The sequence below is a fragment of the Camellia sinensis genome, chromosome 10 (genome assembly GCF_055761805.1).
Source record: "Camellia sinensis isolate YWXY chromosome 10, ASM5576180v1, whole genome shotgun sequence".
Taxonomy (NCBI): Eukaryota; Viridiplantae; Streptophyta; class Magnoliopsida; order Ericales; family Theaceae; genus Camellia; species Camellia sinensis.
The window spans coordinates 154,089,790-154,106,001 of record NC_138970.1 but is presented as its reverse complement, the minus strand read 5'-3'; the positions used below and the strand labels follow the sequence as shown (position 1 = coordinate 154,106,001).

At 33.8% G+C, this 16,212-nt stretch overlaps 1 long non-coding RNA gene across 1 annotated transcript; it reads right to left on the bottom strand.

The window, feature by feature from the left end:
- Positions 1–4,294: 4,294 nt before the first annotated feature.
- On the bottom strand, positions 4,295–4,913 carry LOC145801756 (uncharacterized). The gene is made up of 3 exons (XR_014343403.1): positions 4,671–4,913; positions 4,481–4,539; positions 4,295–4,360 (listed from the first exon to the last, which is right to left on the bottom strand). It is a non-coding gene; the product is annotated as an uncharacterized LOC145801756 (long non-coding RNA).
- Between the last annotated feature and the right edge of the window lie 11,299 nt (positions 4,914–16,212).

Sequence of the window (16,212 nt, the reverse complement as noted above, 5' to 3'; positions counted from 1 at the left end):
ACCCGCAACCGCCCGCAATGCGGTTTGCGGTTTGTGCGGATAGGGTTCGCGGGTGTGCGGGCGGTTGCGGGCGGTTTGCGGATTGAACTTTTTTTCCAAAAAATTATTTTTAAACCTTTTTTTTCTCCCATTTTGTCAATCTTTATTTTGAACCTTTTTTCTCATATTTTCTAAAATACTCCAACATTAATAATTAATGAACTAAAACTTATAAAAAAAAACTTATAAAATAAAAAACACAACAAATTCAATTCATAACCTAGACAAATCATTCAAAATCTACATTCTATCATTAACTTGCATTCATCCTATCCTGCATTCATCATTCATAATCCAAATAAGAAAATCCTACATTAAAAATTAAACATTCATCCTTCCTAACCCAAAAAAAAAAGAAAAAAAAAGAATAATTCTTCATTAACTTACATTCATCCAAAATGCCAAAAAAAAATAAAAATGCATTAAGTTACATTCATCCAAAACCAAAACGCAATTAAAAAAAAAAAATTTGTCAAACTTAAACTTCATTCAATACAAACCCACGAAATAAAATTGAAACACTTCTAAAATATCAAACTTCATCTTCATGAATCATATCCAATTCAACTTTAACAAATTCCAATTCCATGCATTTGGTTGATGAACCCTACACAAACAAATTGAAAAAATATAAACTTTAATCTTCAATTATAAATAGTAAGAACTGAAAAAATAAACAAATGTCTATATATTGCATCTCAATATAGTAAGAAAATGTGTTGAGTATATGAAAAATTACCAATGAACAAATGGATATTAGACATCAATTATAGCATCAACATTATAGGTTGAAGTTGAAGATGAGCTTGATTCCAAAGTACCTAATTAGAAGTCAACAAGAGAAGATTAATAAAACTTACATTAGAAAATGAATAATAATACAAATTAAAATAAAGATAAATAAATTATCATTTACCCGAGTCATATTGCTCAAATTCTTCCACATCATCCATTGCTTTTCGAAGAGAAATTGGAAGGTTGCTTCGAAGCCAATTTTGAGTACATACAAGAGCTTCAACCATAGAAGGTGAGAGTGAACTACGAAATGGGTCAAGAATACGCCCTCCCGTACTAAAAGCCGACTCCGATGCAACGGTAGAAATAGGCATGGCCAACACATCCCTAGCAAGTTGTGATAACACCCTATATTTGGTTGCATTCACCTTCCAATAATCCAAAATCTCAAATGTTTGATTCTTTGCAAAATGTTCAACCTCGGATAAATATTGTTCCAATTCCGACTTAGATCCACTAGTGCATCGCCCCTCCAAATAGGAACTAAATTGGGAGTCAACTAAAGAATAGGGATCATCATCATCATCATCTTCCACCATATTCACAACTTCACTCACACTTGGAAGTTTCTCATGTGAAGGATAAAGTGTAACATAATGGCTATACAAACGACTCAAGCAACTCTTAACCTTGTCTACCATCTCTTCCACCTTCCTATTATCTCCAAGAAATAAATTGGAAAAACAAAACTCCAAGTATGTCATTTTTTTGGTAGGATCAAGAACCACCGCAACATACAACAACAAATTGATTTTACTTCCATCCCCCCAATACTTGCTAAACTTTAGCTTCATAGTCTTTGCCATTGTGCTCAAAGTATCATCCTCCTCTAAAATTAATTGATTAATTTTGCTTTCAATAACAAACATCTCTTTGTAAAAAGCATTGGAAGTAACAAAGAGAGACCCCGAAAATTTCTTGGTTGCAACATAAAATAATTTTAAAAACCTCAAAAAAATTCTACACTTTGTCCAATCCAACTCATTCGGACTTCTTCTTATGCCACCATCAACATCCTTGAAATAAGGTTCAAAGTTGGAATCCACAAACTTCAATCGATTAAAAGCCTTCTCAAACTTTTCGGCGGCCTCTAACATCAAATAGGTAGAGTTCCACCTAGTTGGTACATCTAGGCATACAAGAGCTTTTGAATCAAGTTTGAGTGTGGCCGCACACTTCTTAAAAACATCATGCCTATGAGGAGAAGACCTCACATATCTCACCGCAAGTCTAATGTTGGCAATAGAATCATCCATTTCTTTCAACCCATCACTCACAACAAGATTAAGAATATGTGCACAACAACGCATATGAATAAACTCATGTTGCAAAATAGTCCCCTTCCAATCTTTGGTTATCGTTTTCAAATATTGAATGGTAAGATTATTTGAACTAGCATTATCAACTGTTAAGGTGAATATGCTATCAATGTTCCACTCAATCAAATACGACTCAATTTTTCGACCCAATGTTTCTCCTTTGTGATCCTCAACTTGTTGAAAATTTATGATTCTTTTTTGAAGTTTCCAATTATCATCAATGAAATGAGCAGTCAAACACATGTAACACAAATTCTGAATAGATGTCCAAGTGTCCGTAGTAAAACAAATTCTACGACCCTTCATGGCCTTCTTTAACTTATCCCTTTCATTCTTGAATATATTGAGCACTTCTCTAGATATGGTTTGACGAGAGGGAATTGGTGTGAATTTGGGTTGCATGACATTACAAAATCTTCTAAACCCAACACCCTCCACAAATCTAAATGGCAACTCATCGATGACCACCATCTCTGCAAGAGCCCTTTTACAAGTATCAAAATTAAAAATTGTTGCTACAACCTCAACACCCTCTTCATTTTGCTTCGGTTTAAGATTTAGTGTTTGTTGACCATCTGTATCCCTATTTGGATATTCTTTACAATTGGGTGTATGACTCCTCAAATTACTAGTCCCATGAGTTCTAGAGTCAGCCATATACTCTTTCTTACAATATTTACATACGGCTCTACGCTTCCCATCGGTCCCTACAACCTTGTCAAAATGATCCCAAACTGTGGATGGTGCTCTCCCCCCTCCACTCTCACTCTTTCTCTTTGGGGGTCTAGGAGGCTTAGGTTCAAGTTCAGGTTTGGGTTCGACTAAGAGAGGATTCATTTGAGAATTAGAGGATTCCGGAGGTACAAGATTGATTGCGGGAGATTGAACACTATCCTCCATTTAAACTGAATTACAAAAATACAATCACAGAATCAATTTTACAGACAGATTAAATAAACAGATAGAACAAACAGATTATTCTATAATCAATTTTACAAACTAGGGGATTACAAAAATACTATCCTATCCTCCATTAAATAAACAGATTCTACTGATTGATTAAATAAAAGAAACAAATTCAACTAAGACACAGACAGATTACATAATCTAAATTAAATAATCTGAATTCCAAAAATTAAATAAAAATTATATTTAATATATGTGATGGCACCTACAATTTCCATGGAAACGACTGAAAACTAGTTAATTGTTGAGTTTGCTATACTTGTATGCACAATCTGTTAAATGTTCTCTATACTTTTATGCACAATCTGTTAAATGTTCTCTAATTGGTTTCCTTATTTATTTATTTTTTCTGTTTCTCACAAAACAAAGCTCTGCTTATCTTTCATCCGTGAAAAATTATTAGGAAGTCTAGAAGTATATGTGGTATTATTTACTTTTTACTCTGACAAATGAGTAATTGCAAAACATATTAGGTAGGTCATTCTTATCTCACTATCTAACAAAAGTGAGTCAGCATTATCGCACTCGTAAAGTTTTTCATTATTTGTTGGAAGTACCACACAAATAATATCACATGATATTTTGATATCTTATTTTATGAAATTATTCTATTTGATATTAGGAACATTTCATTTTTATTTATTTTTTTCGTTCATGCATTTGGAAGGCATTCTCAAATAATTATTATTTCAAGAGAAAAAAGCTTCGAAAATTTAAAAAACAATGACAATGCCTATCTCTAATGCAAAGACATCAATTCCCAAAGGTAGTGTTCAGTCTCTAGAATGGAGTGGAATGGAATGATCATTCCATCAAATACTTCATCAAGAATATGATTCTATCCAAGAAATTGACAAAAATAGCAAGGAAAAAAAAAATCTGAATTAATCAAAAATCTGAACACAAAAACAAAAACAAAAATTAATAAAAAATTAAACAGATTCAAACAAACAGATTTAATAGATTCCAAAAATTAATCAAAAATTAATCAAAAACAGATTCCAAAAACAAACAGATTTAATCAAAAATTAAACAGATTCCAAAAATTAACCAAAAACAAACAGATTCAATAGATTTAAATAAAACAAACAGATTCCAAAAATTAAATAATCTGAATTCCAAAAATTAATAAACTAAGATCAAATCAGAGATGAGATATCAGATTCACCTGTGACGTGAAGTAGATCGGCTGTGCAGTGTTCAAAATCGGTTGTGCGATGATGAAAAAAATCAGAGATCACCTGCGAAGAGTAAATCGGAGATGAAAAAAAATCATAGATGAAAAAAATCTGTTCCTTTTCTGTTGTTCATCCACGATCGAGAGAGAGAGAGAGAGAGAGAGATTGAGAGAGAGAGCTCACCTTTGAAGCAGATCGGCTGTGTGATGATAAAAAAATTCAGAGATCACCTGCTAGATCACCTGTGAAGTAGATCGGAGTCGGAGATGAAAAAAATCAGTTTTCTATTGTTCATCCACAACAAATCAACGATCGGACAACAAATCAACGATCGGGAGAGAGAGAGACAGAGATTGAGAGAAATAGAGTTCACCTGTGAATGAATGAAGTAGATCGGCTGAGAAGGAGAGTGATCGATCGCCGATCGGTCTGTGTGTGCACACTGCTGAACCGAGGAGAAGAGAGTGAGGAAGAGAGTGAGATGTGACTCAGAGAGTGAGTGAGTGAGTGAGGAGGAGGAGAAGCCGATTAGGATTAGATATTAGGGTTTTTTTTTTCCTTTTGTTTTGTTATATGAGTGAGTTGGTGAGTGAAAGAAATATGGACGGTTAGATTTGGTTTGGAAGGGAAAAAAAAAAAAATTAAATTAAATGCGGGCGGGTTGGGCGGGTGCGGTTCAAACCCGCAACCCGCCCGCAACCCGAAATTCATATAAAATCCAAATCGCACCCTACCCTAATGTGTTTGCGAAACCGCCCACATGCGTGCGGTTCGGTTCGGGTAGGGCGGTTTGGGCGGGTCGGATGACCCTATGCCCAGCCCTAGGTTGTGCTCTTAAGAAACGAGTAAAAATGAAAAGCCAACAACATCCAGCATGTTTTATTATCAACAAAGGGAGCAATAAACTGAAACTCTAAAATCAGAGTGTATAAAAATGTAAAATCAATTTATGCTTGAAACCGGTTACCATAAAGTTGTCAAATTTCTCTAGACAATATTGAGGACTAGTTCAATCCAAACCAGAGAATTTCTCTGGACTAATCCAGAGAAATTTCAGTTTAAACCCGAGAATTTCTCTGGACCAATCCAGAGAAAATTTAGTTTAAACAAGAAAATTTCTCTTCATCAATTCAGAGAAATTTCAGTTCAAAACAGAGAGAGAAGATCTTTTCATTGAGTGAATAAGCAACAATAAACAAATTTCTGTGTGTTTGTTTTTCTAAAATTTCACTGACTTGTCACCATTTCCAGCCTGACATATATAAATTACTGTTTTTCCAACAAGTTGAAAAATTCTTTGTCATTCCATTTGGGTATCAGTGTATCACATTTTTTTTTCTTTTGGTAAGAAAAGAAAACTTTGTATTAATATATTGAAATTTAATTTCCCATGTAACAATATTCCTACCCCACCCCACTTTTTTTTATTATGTTTGATACATTTATCTTTGCCAGAGATAAAAACCTGGATGTGAGTCCATGGTTTATTGCATTTCAGACTTCTGGAGATTGATGCTTAACAACACCTCCTGTACCATGGGATCCAAAAATTAATTTGATAATTGACAGATAATCATATGTTCCTAATTGTAGGTTTCTGAATATGCTAGTTGGTCAGGATGTTTCTACGTTCGAATAATTCATGTTGCCCTTGCTGCTGTATGCGCTCCTGAAAATTTGGTTGATGTAATAACAGAAGAAAAACCTACAGCCTCTTGATTGCTTTGCTCGCCTCGCTCTTGCAATGACGGAATACTGGCAGGGCAGCAAGGGGACGAAGTCAGATCGGCGAAGCTCAGCCGTCGCCGTGAACCGCCGTCGTCTCAGTTGCACCAAATCTGCACCAGATCTTCATCTACAACAAAATCTCCCGTAACTTTGCATTCGCCGCCTCCTCCAGCAGCTCCGGTTGCCATCATCGCTTCTCTCTCTCCTCTGTATTCCCTCTCTCTCTCTCTCTCTCTATATATATATGTATATGTATCACCCACTCATCAGATTTGAGAGTGAGTGCTATAGTGTAATGGTAATCTCAATCACACACAGATCGATTGACTGAGTCAAATTTCTCTAATACATGTTTAGGGACCTTAGACATCAAAAAATAATTTTATGGATCTCTTCCATTACGAAAAATGGGAGAGGGACCTTAGGCTAATTTTTCCTTTATTTATTTAGGTGCTTTGGGCCGTAACAATTAATGAGAGAGAGTGAGAGAGCGTAATATAGCCTTAAAGTTCATTTGGGATGTAAGTTGACTTTTTAATTATTTTGACTTTTTAGTTAGGTGTTTTGAAAAGTTGGTTAAAATCTAACTTTTAAATTTTTTTTTGGATTTTTTTTTGTATTTTTGAGAGTAAAAAATGTGAAAAGTGATATAATTCAAAATAGATTAAAAGTCAAAAACTAACTTTTAACTAGCTTTCCAAATGAGCCCCCTTTAGCCTGGAACTAAAAAGTCTAGTTTGGAATAAGTTTTTTGATTTTTTAAATTTTGTGAAAAAAAAATGATTATAAGTTAGATATGACATTTTATCTTATTTTACTAAAATAGTTTATTTTGTCATATATAACTATTTTAGCCTCCCTTTTTTTTAACTTAATTTTTTATTCTTTTAGTTATATTAAGGCCAAGTTTGGCAACACCAAAATAATCCATCTTTTTTATTTTTTTTATCTTTTTTCCATCACATCACTTCTTTACTTTTCTGGACATCTTTTTATAAAAAGATAAAAAGTACACTTATTTAAGTCATCTCAAACAACCTCTAACCTGCTTAAAAAATTTTAAGATGAAGGACTTTTTTTAACTTTATTTTTTGATTCTTTTAGTTATATTAACCTGATTAAAAAATTTCATTTGGAAGGAATTTTTAATTTTTTTTGTAGTTTTATAAAAAAAAATAAAAATAAAATGATTATAATTTGTATATAATATTTTGACTTATTAATTTTTTTAGTGTATTTTACTTTTTAATAAGAGGGTGTTTAGAATAATTTAAATAAGTATATTTTTTAATTTTTTATCAAAAATATAAAAAAATAAAGAAATAATATAACTTAAAAAAAATATGTTAATATAGAAGATATCAAATAATGCTTAAATTAGTCACAACCATCTTATCGGATCTAAGCACTATTTGACATGCCCTATATAGAATATTTTTTTATGTTTTTATCTTCTTTAAATTATATCATTTCTTTATTTTTTATACACATTTTTTATAAAAAAATTAAAGAGTATATTTAGGGTTGGTTTGGGGTGTCCTAAAAAAGTATACTTTTTGTCTTTTTATGAAAAGATGGATAAAAAAGTAGAGAGGTAATGTGATGAAAAAAAGATAAAAAGATAAAAAGATAAATTATATAGGTTAGGCCAAACTTAACCTTATTTCAATCACCTAAAACTCTCCCTTGAGTCTCGTTTGTAATAATTTTTTTAATTTTTTATAAAAAAATATATAAAAATAAAAATAATAATGTAATAATTTTTTAATTAAAATATTTTCATCCCCAAACCACGCCTAAGTACTACTGGTAAGTACTGGTAGTAGTGTAGTAAGTAGACTAGGCTTTATTATTTTTCATCACATCTCATCACCAATCCTATCATCTTTCTCGCCTTCCAAAACTATCTCATCTTGTCCAAAATGAATTTAGAAACCCTAGCACTTTTGGGTTATTTTGAGAAGTTTGGCTTTTAATCATTTTTTTTGATTTGTAACAAAAGTCAAAAATTAGTTTTTTTGTCTTTTTTTTTTCATTTGCAAAGTTGGTTTTTAGCCAACGGTGAAATTACAATTTTACTCTCATGGGTTAAAATGTGTTACATATGTGAAGTTGTAAATATTTTAAATAAATAGGGGTAATTTGGTCATTTTATTATGATTTGACATCATAAACAAACATTAATCAAAAAAGTCAAAAGTCACTTTTTATCAACTTTCCAAATCATTTGTTTAAAAAAATCAAAAATTTAGTTAAAAGCTAAAAAGTCACTTTTTACCATCTTTCCAAAACAACCATTTGTTTGGAAGAATTGACGGGTAAGATTGGACCTAATATCTAATATCTCAGTTAATTTATTATTTGGTTTGAAAATTTGAAAAAGGTTAATTATTTAGAAACTTAAGAAGAAATATTTTTAACTTTGCTTCCGTTTAGAAAGTGGGTTAATTTTTTGGTTTTTAAATTTTTTTAATTATTTTAATTTCGGCTAAAAAATTTAGTTTGGGAAAGATTTTTTGGTTTTTTGATTTTTTTTGTGAGATAAAAGTGTAATGATTATGAGTTAGATGTGATTTTTGTTTGTTGTGACTAAAATAACCTATTTTTATCTTTTATGACTATTGTAGCTACAAACCAACTTGTCAAACATCACCTTTGTCTATCTGATTATCAAATTTTAATTGAAAAAAATTATACCAAACAGGATCTTAAAACATTTCTAATTGTATTTGTTATAATATCATTGTCATTGTTATAATTTGGTAATAAATAATAATAATTTGTCAAATTATAGCAACAATGCTCCAATAGTACATATGTTATTTTAAAAATTTCAACAAACTTTCCTTTTAAGTTTATAAGGTTTGTTTGGATATAGATTTTTTAATAAACTTTTTTGTTTGTTTTTTTTAATATCTTTTATGACCATTTTTTTAACTGTTTTTAATAAAATTATATATTTATATTATACCCAACTAGACAAATATAAAAAATGAAAAAGAAATTAAAAAATAGAAAAAAAATTAAATACTCAAAATTACATTGGAACATAAAAATGACATTACAAATAAAAACTAAAAATTATATTAATAAAAAAAATGACATTGTAAAATTAAAAAATACATTCTCCAGTAATTATTCATCAGGAAGCAGAGAAAAATAGTAATTTGGGTTGCTGACATTTGTGGACCACTTGGTAAAAATCTCATTTTTTCGCATTATGTAATACGCTTTCGTCTGAGGGCCCAAATAGTCATTATTAAATGTTTTTCTTTTTTGATCTCATATTCTTGTCTTTTGATCTCAAATTCTTTCATCTCTTATAGTACTTGAATCCTTTTCTTTCCTTTTCTTTCTTTTTTTTTCTCTTTTAATTTTTTTCATTTTATTCTCAGTAAGGTGTTAGTTAAATGTCTCCAATACATTACTAAATTTGTGGATTTCAGTTTCAACAGCTTGATTTCTCCGAAATAATTCTTTTGCTACTTTCCTACTCATAGGTCTTTTATTCCTTGTAGAGACACTACCCTCACCAATTAGATTATTATTAATAGTTGGATTGTTTCCAACACTTGAATTGTTGTCGTCTTCAAAAAGAAATGCAGTTATCCATAAGGAAATTGGGGCTGAATTAGGGAAAAACGGTGTATGCATCATTAACTTCACTGTATTCGTAGGAGTTACATCTTGCCACCTAATATTGTTTTGCAAGATTGGCCAATAACGTTTAAAAGTAAAATGTTTGTTTTCATCTCGATAGTATAACAATTTTGCTTGAAGCATCTGTATCAATAAAATATTAAATTAATTAATTAATTAATTAATTTTTATATAAGACAAAATAATTAAAAAAAAAACTAACATAATAAATGAAGATGAAATCTTACTATATCAATTTGAGACATCCCACTTAGGTGTAGATTTTTAACTTTGTGCTAAACATTCATGAAATTTGTTGCAACATTTCATGATTACACCCCATTAAGATGAGATAGACACTTGTGTTCTTGAGTAATCATTCTGCAGCGAGCAATAATTTTTAAAAATTCGTCCCAAAAAATGAGCATAAGATTGTGAATTCTCAACAATTGGGTCTTTAGTAATGTGACAACAAGCCCTACAAATTGTCATATCTTCTTAAGTAATGAATGGTTTTCCTCTCTTTGTTTTTGATGAATCTTCCATATTGATTGTGTGAAAAAACTAAAAAGAAAATAATTTCGAAGGCTTGCTGTGAAATGAAGTTGAGATTGAGGTTTTCTATTTATAGAAATACAAAATATGACCGTTTGTATATAACAGCTGTTGGAAAAAAATAAAAGATGATCGCTAATTTATAGCCGTTGTTTGTACTTTTTTTTTTTCTAAGAGCACAATAGTTCTTTTGCCTTTCCAAGACAGATCACCACCATCCGCGTAATACCATTTCCAACGGTTGATATGAATGATCCAGAATCATCAAACCCATTCCACACTAAAAGTGACTCTGTCTTCACTCTCCCTCTTCAAAAACCAACCTTTCATTCTCTCTCTCCCTCTATCAATCTTCTCTATCTCTTTAATCGGAGACAGTGCAAACTTCTCCCCACAATGGGAACTTCTCTCTCTGCTCTCGGGCACCGCCAATCACTGCCGTCTACCCCCATCCCTCTCTTTCTCTCACTCTTGTCTCTCTCTATCTCTCTCTCTCTCTCTCACTTTCTCCTAGAATAGTCAGCGATGTTGTAGCACGCCCGTGGGCCTCACTACTACAGTTCGGACTCGATTTGTGTCGCGGTTCTTAATCTTGAACCAAAAAGTCCAAATCTGGCAAATCATTTTGAGAAAACAGATTTTAGGAAAGAAGTGCCAAACATGGACTGCTTTGCCAGATACAGAGTCGCCACCTAAATATTTTATTTTGGGGGAATTTAGGAAACCCTGACTCGGTGCCAAAGGCCACGTGTCCGTCATCACCAAAGTTGCCTCGGCTCGGGAACTTGGGTACGATTGGGGAAGGTCAGCTATGAGCACCCCCTCTTGCCCGATCCGAAGATTGGCCTCTACTAACCATGATATCCGTTTTTGAAAACGTTATGTGTTCTTATTCCATTTATTAGCCTAGAATTACTATGTTATGCGCGCAGCAAACAAGTATAGACCAAATCGCCTAAATTGGAACAAAACATTGCATGTTCGTTTTTAAAATAGTTTGCTACTCGCAAGTAGGCTAAAATGCAGATTTTGCCACCCTCAAGTGTGCTTTAGAAAAGATAGTTTTGCCACTATCTAGTGGGCTTAAAACTCACAGTTTTAATGCATTATTCCAAGTTAGGTAATTCAACCTCCATCCGCAGGCATTTAAGCAGTTATATCACATAAGCAGCTAGCCTCATGGTAATCATGCTGTCATGGCAACACTCACACGCATGCAAGGATGCTAAAGCAAAGAACTTACAGAGTACTCCAAGCCAAAACAAAAACTAGTTAGTAATCATATGCATGATCCTAGTTCATGTTAAGATGGCTAATGCAGCACATGCAAAATGCAACTATAATAGGCTCGGCTATCATAACGAATGGCATGTGAAATGCTGTAACTAACAAGTACTCAACTTGGATTTGAAATACAAATGCAATTAGCATGATGTGCCGAGCCCGGTGCATGTAAAGCAAATGTATGAATGCACGCATGCATTGCATAAGGTATGCTAATCTTTAAATATGCCCTAGTCTACCATCATAAGCAAGTAAATAAAAAGGGAAGAAAGAAGTGGGGATTGGAAGACATACACACCACTCACCCACACTTATTACAGATTTACCCTCACTCGGAGGGACCAAAAGAATAATACAGATAATTAACCTACATGCTAATTAATTATTACAAATTGCCTAATTAGTTGACAAACTAACTAAGCTAAAAAAACAATAAACCGCCTCGGGAGGAGAACTCGATGCAATGCGTGCTCGGGTCCGCTCGGAAAGTCATTGCCATGCACAAGTTTGCCTCTGCTTTGACTGTTCTGCTTCTCTGAAAATTGCACAACTTCCAAGGTTGCTTCTCTGAGTGTTGTGGGACACTACCGGCTAAGTGAGATCATCACCGGCCATTTAGAATGGTCATCGGGTAAAAATTGTGCTCTCGGCCAAACCTGTTTTGCCGGTCGGCACTAAACACTGCCGGTCGGCAGAAAGTTCCTGCAGAAACCTGTTTGACAGCAGCAAAGGGCAAACAAGGCATGGCAATGCATTTTCAAAGCAATGTATGCACCACCACATCCCTTATCATGTTCGTGACTCAAAGGGGTATGGTGCTCGATTTTCGGACCACCAATTGCGCATTTTAATGCGTGATGGCCCAAAAGCCAAAGTGTGCATTTTAATGTCAAATGTAATGCACACAAACACATAGGGAACCCAACCTCAATCATGGTGATTCAAGAGGCAAGAGATGCATGCTAATGTAATGCAACCTAGGCGTGTGAGCTAAGTGTGCAACATGATCATGAAAACAACAAAACCATGTGCAATAGGCACATGAACTAAACAAGTAAGCGTGCAAGGCATATAACATCAATGTTAATGACACACATGCAACAACATGAAAGGCATAACACATGTAAATATGCAAAGCGACTTAACACAAGAAGCATGCCAATTGCAATGACACTTAAACATGCAACATGTTAATAGGCTAAGTACCTAAAATACAAACATGTATAGCATGCAACAACATGCCAAAGGGATGGTCTTAAACTAATTTGGACAACCCTCTACTAGGTCCAAAACAGTGGCCAACATGTTCAAGAATGGAAGCCAAAACACATACAAATAGGCATGCATGCAAGGTCCAACACTTAGGCACATAGAGACAACTTTTAAGCACACTTAAAAGAGGAACAACATGGGCATATGGCATGCAATGTAAGCTCTGAAAATCATGTTAATGATGGTGCCAAAACAAGCAAACAAGACAAGCATAGCATACAACAAATGATCTAAAGCCTAAGGCTCACCAAAGAAGCATTGAACTACACTTAGCGCAACCACACATGGCATGAATCAAGTGACTGAAAATAGAGATGTGACATGCTAAAATGAGTCTCAAAACCCACCTAAATGGCATCTAAATGGCACCTAAATGGCTTAAGTATGGAAGCATGCACAAGGGCCCAAACAAGGAGCATAAGACAACAACCTTTTAACACATTAAAGGGGTATCAAATGCAAGCATATAGGCATGCCACAAGGACTGAAATAACATGACAAGTGGTTCCAAACCACTGAAGTGATGCAAGGATGGCATGCTAGAGGGGTCAATGCTCAAGGCACACAAGAGAGTTTGCATGGTAGCTATACAAAGCAAAGCATTGATGCCTCAAATGACCAAAAACAGTCCCTTAGCATACTAAAACAAGCATAAAAGCTTCACAAAACTGAGCCAAAACAAGTAAGCATAGTGGTCTAAATGCTAGATGCATGTTGAGGCAATTTCATGGCATTACAAGACAAGTATGCAAAGCAAGTATGGTGTGTCTAAACCAACTTAAAATAGTGCTATATCATGGAAAAATAAGCACAAATACTACTTAATACATGGCCAACATGAACTTAAAAAAGGTGCTCACACATGAGGCTAAAATGGCACCTTTTGAAGACAACAAGGAGAGGGGATGGCCCTCTCCTTCTTAGGTCCTTAAACCACCATCCTCAGCACTGAAATTCCTCAAGATTTCAGTGGTGAGGAGGCCCAAACAAGGTGGTCCCGAAACTCACCAAAAATAGCACAAAATGGGGCCAAACAAGGCCTAAGAGGGGGTAAACGACCCCAAACACAAAAGTGACCTTAATGAAGTATCTTAAACACAAAAAAATAGAACTTTTTTATGTTATACACGAAGCTCAAAACAGCAAGCAAGATAGGCTAAAAGTGTATGCAAAAATGGGGAATAAAGAGGGAAAAGGGGTTACCTTTGTAGCCAAAAGGGGACAGCAGCCCCTTGGTCCCAAAAAGCAGTCCCTTAGCCTCTGAAAATGGCCTCCAAGCTCCTTAGGTTGATGATGGAGGTGTTGTGCTAGGAGGTGTAGTTCAAATGGCCAAGAACTAGACCCTTTTGGACCCTCTAACCCACCCAAATGTAGAGAGAGAGGGAGATATGTAGAGAGAGTGATATATATATCTTATATATTAGATTTTCTAACCCCTAAAATGGAAGGAGAGGCTCTTCTTATATAGAGAAACCAATGGGGCAAAGCTTCTCTTAGAAGCTTTGACCAAAAAAACTTGGAGCAAAAGGGCCAAGAAGGCCAAGCTTCTTGGAGAAGCTAGACAAAAGGGCCAAGCTTCTTGGAGAAGCTAGGCAAAGGGGTCAAGAGGTTCAAGCTTCTTCAAGAAGCTAAAAAAAGGGTCAAGCTTCTTGGAGAAGCTAGACAAAGGGTCAAAAGGTTCAAGCTTCTTGGAGAAGCTAAAAAAAGGATCAAGCTTCTTGGAGAAGCTAAAAAAGGGGCAAGCTTCTTGGAGAAGCTAAAAAGGTTCAAGCTTCCTCAAGAAGCTAAAAAAGTTCAAAAGGGTCAAGCTTCTTGGAGAAGCTAAAAAGGTTCAAGCTTCCTCAAGAAGCTAAAAAAGGGTTCAAAAGGGTCAAGCTCCCTCAAAAAAAGGTCTTGGCCAGGAAAAGTGGCTGATTGATCAGAAGCAGTGGCCGGCCGACCAAACACAATGCCGACCGGCAATATACATTGCCGATGGCAACAAAAACCAGCCGGTGGCCTCTGGCCATGGCCGGTGGTGTGTGGGGATGCCTCACAAGGCATTCCCTGCCCCTCCAAGGCAAAATGCAAGTGTTTGGTGCAAAACCAGACACTGAACAGTCAAGTTCGGAGATCCTGAGACAAGGCGCGTAGCCGAGACCTCCGGGAACTCCAAACGAACACAAACACGGATGATCACCGAGTGTTCAAACGGTGACGTCCAAGTCTTGAGGACGGTCAAAAATGGGGTGTCTACAGATGTTAGGCAAGATCGAAGAGACGATTGCCAATTTTGAACCAACGACCACTAGATCTACTTTGAATTACCAAAAACCAGATATTTATTATTTTCAGTTTTATTCATATTCTGAGATTTTGATGTTTGAAGTTATGAAATTGCTTGTTAAGCTCCAATGAAATTGTTGAAATTTTTTTGTTAAATTTGAGATTTGTTGAATTTGTTTGAGATTTTGTTGAGATTTATTGATTGTTGTTGATTGATTCTATAAAAAAAAAAAACTTTGCTAATTTCAGGTAAATTAAAAAAAATATATTGAATTTTTTTTTGGTGAATTTTGATAAAAAAAAATGGTGAAACAGTTGCTGAGAGGGAGGAGGGAGGAGGGAGGAGGGAGGGAAACAATTGGTTTTGGATGAGTTAGCACAAATGGCAGCTGCCAAAGCTTGTGTCAAATTTGACACAGGCTTTGGCATTTCTCAAATTTGGTAGCTACTATATTCAACCATTGGAGCATCATTTTTCAATATAATTGTTATATTATAGTAATGTCAGCTCCAATGACAAATCATTGGAGATGCTTTTACTACCACAAAAATAATGTTCTTGTTTGGAAAATTGACTATTTAACTTTTTAGATATTTTTAGTTTTGTTAAAAAAGTTGCGTTTAGAAAATTTCTTGGTTAGAGTTTTCCAAAAATACTTTTCAAAAAATTATACTTTCTTATTTTTTGTATTTTTTTTGTTTTTATTGAATTTTTTTAATATTTTAAGCAATTTTTTTTAAAATTTTTAGACATACGTAACATAAATATACCTAAAAATTAAAAAATTTATGAAAAAAATCTTTTAAAAATTCACTAAATACCAAAAATATAAAAAAAAGAAAAGAAAAGAAAAGAGAATTCAGTATATTTTTTTGTATTTCTATGTATTTATTAATTTTTAAAAATATTTTTTCATATTTTTTTACTTTTTAGATACATCTAAGTAAGGTGCATCTAAAAAACTAAAAAAAAAATATTTAAAATGTTAAAAATATTTACTAAAAAAAAAAGACGAAAATCAAAAAACTCAGTTTTCAAAAAATTTAATCGAAAAAACTCAAACCAAACACACTGATTGACTTTTTTATTTTTTATTTTTATAGTCAGACCTCGTTTGAGAACAAACTATTTTAGTAACTATTTGACTTTTTAAAAAAAGATATACAGAAAA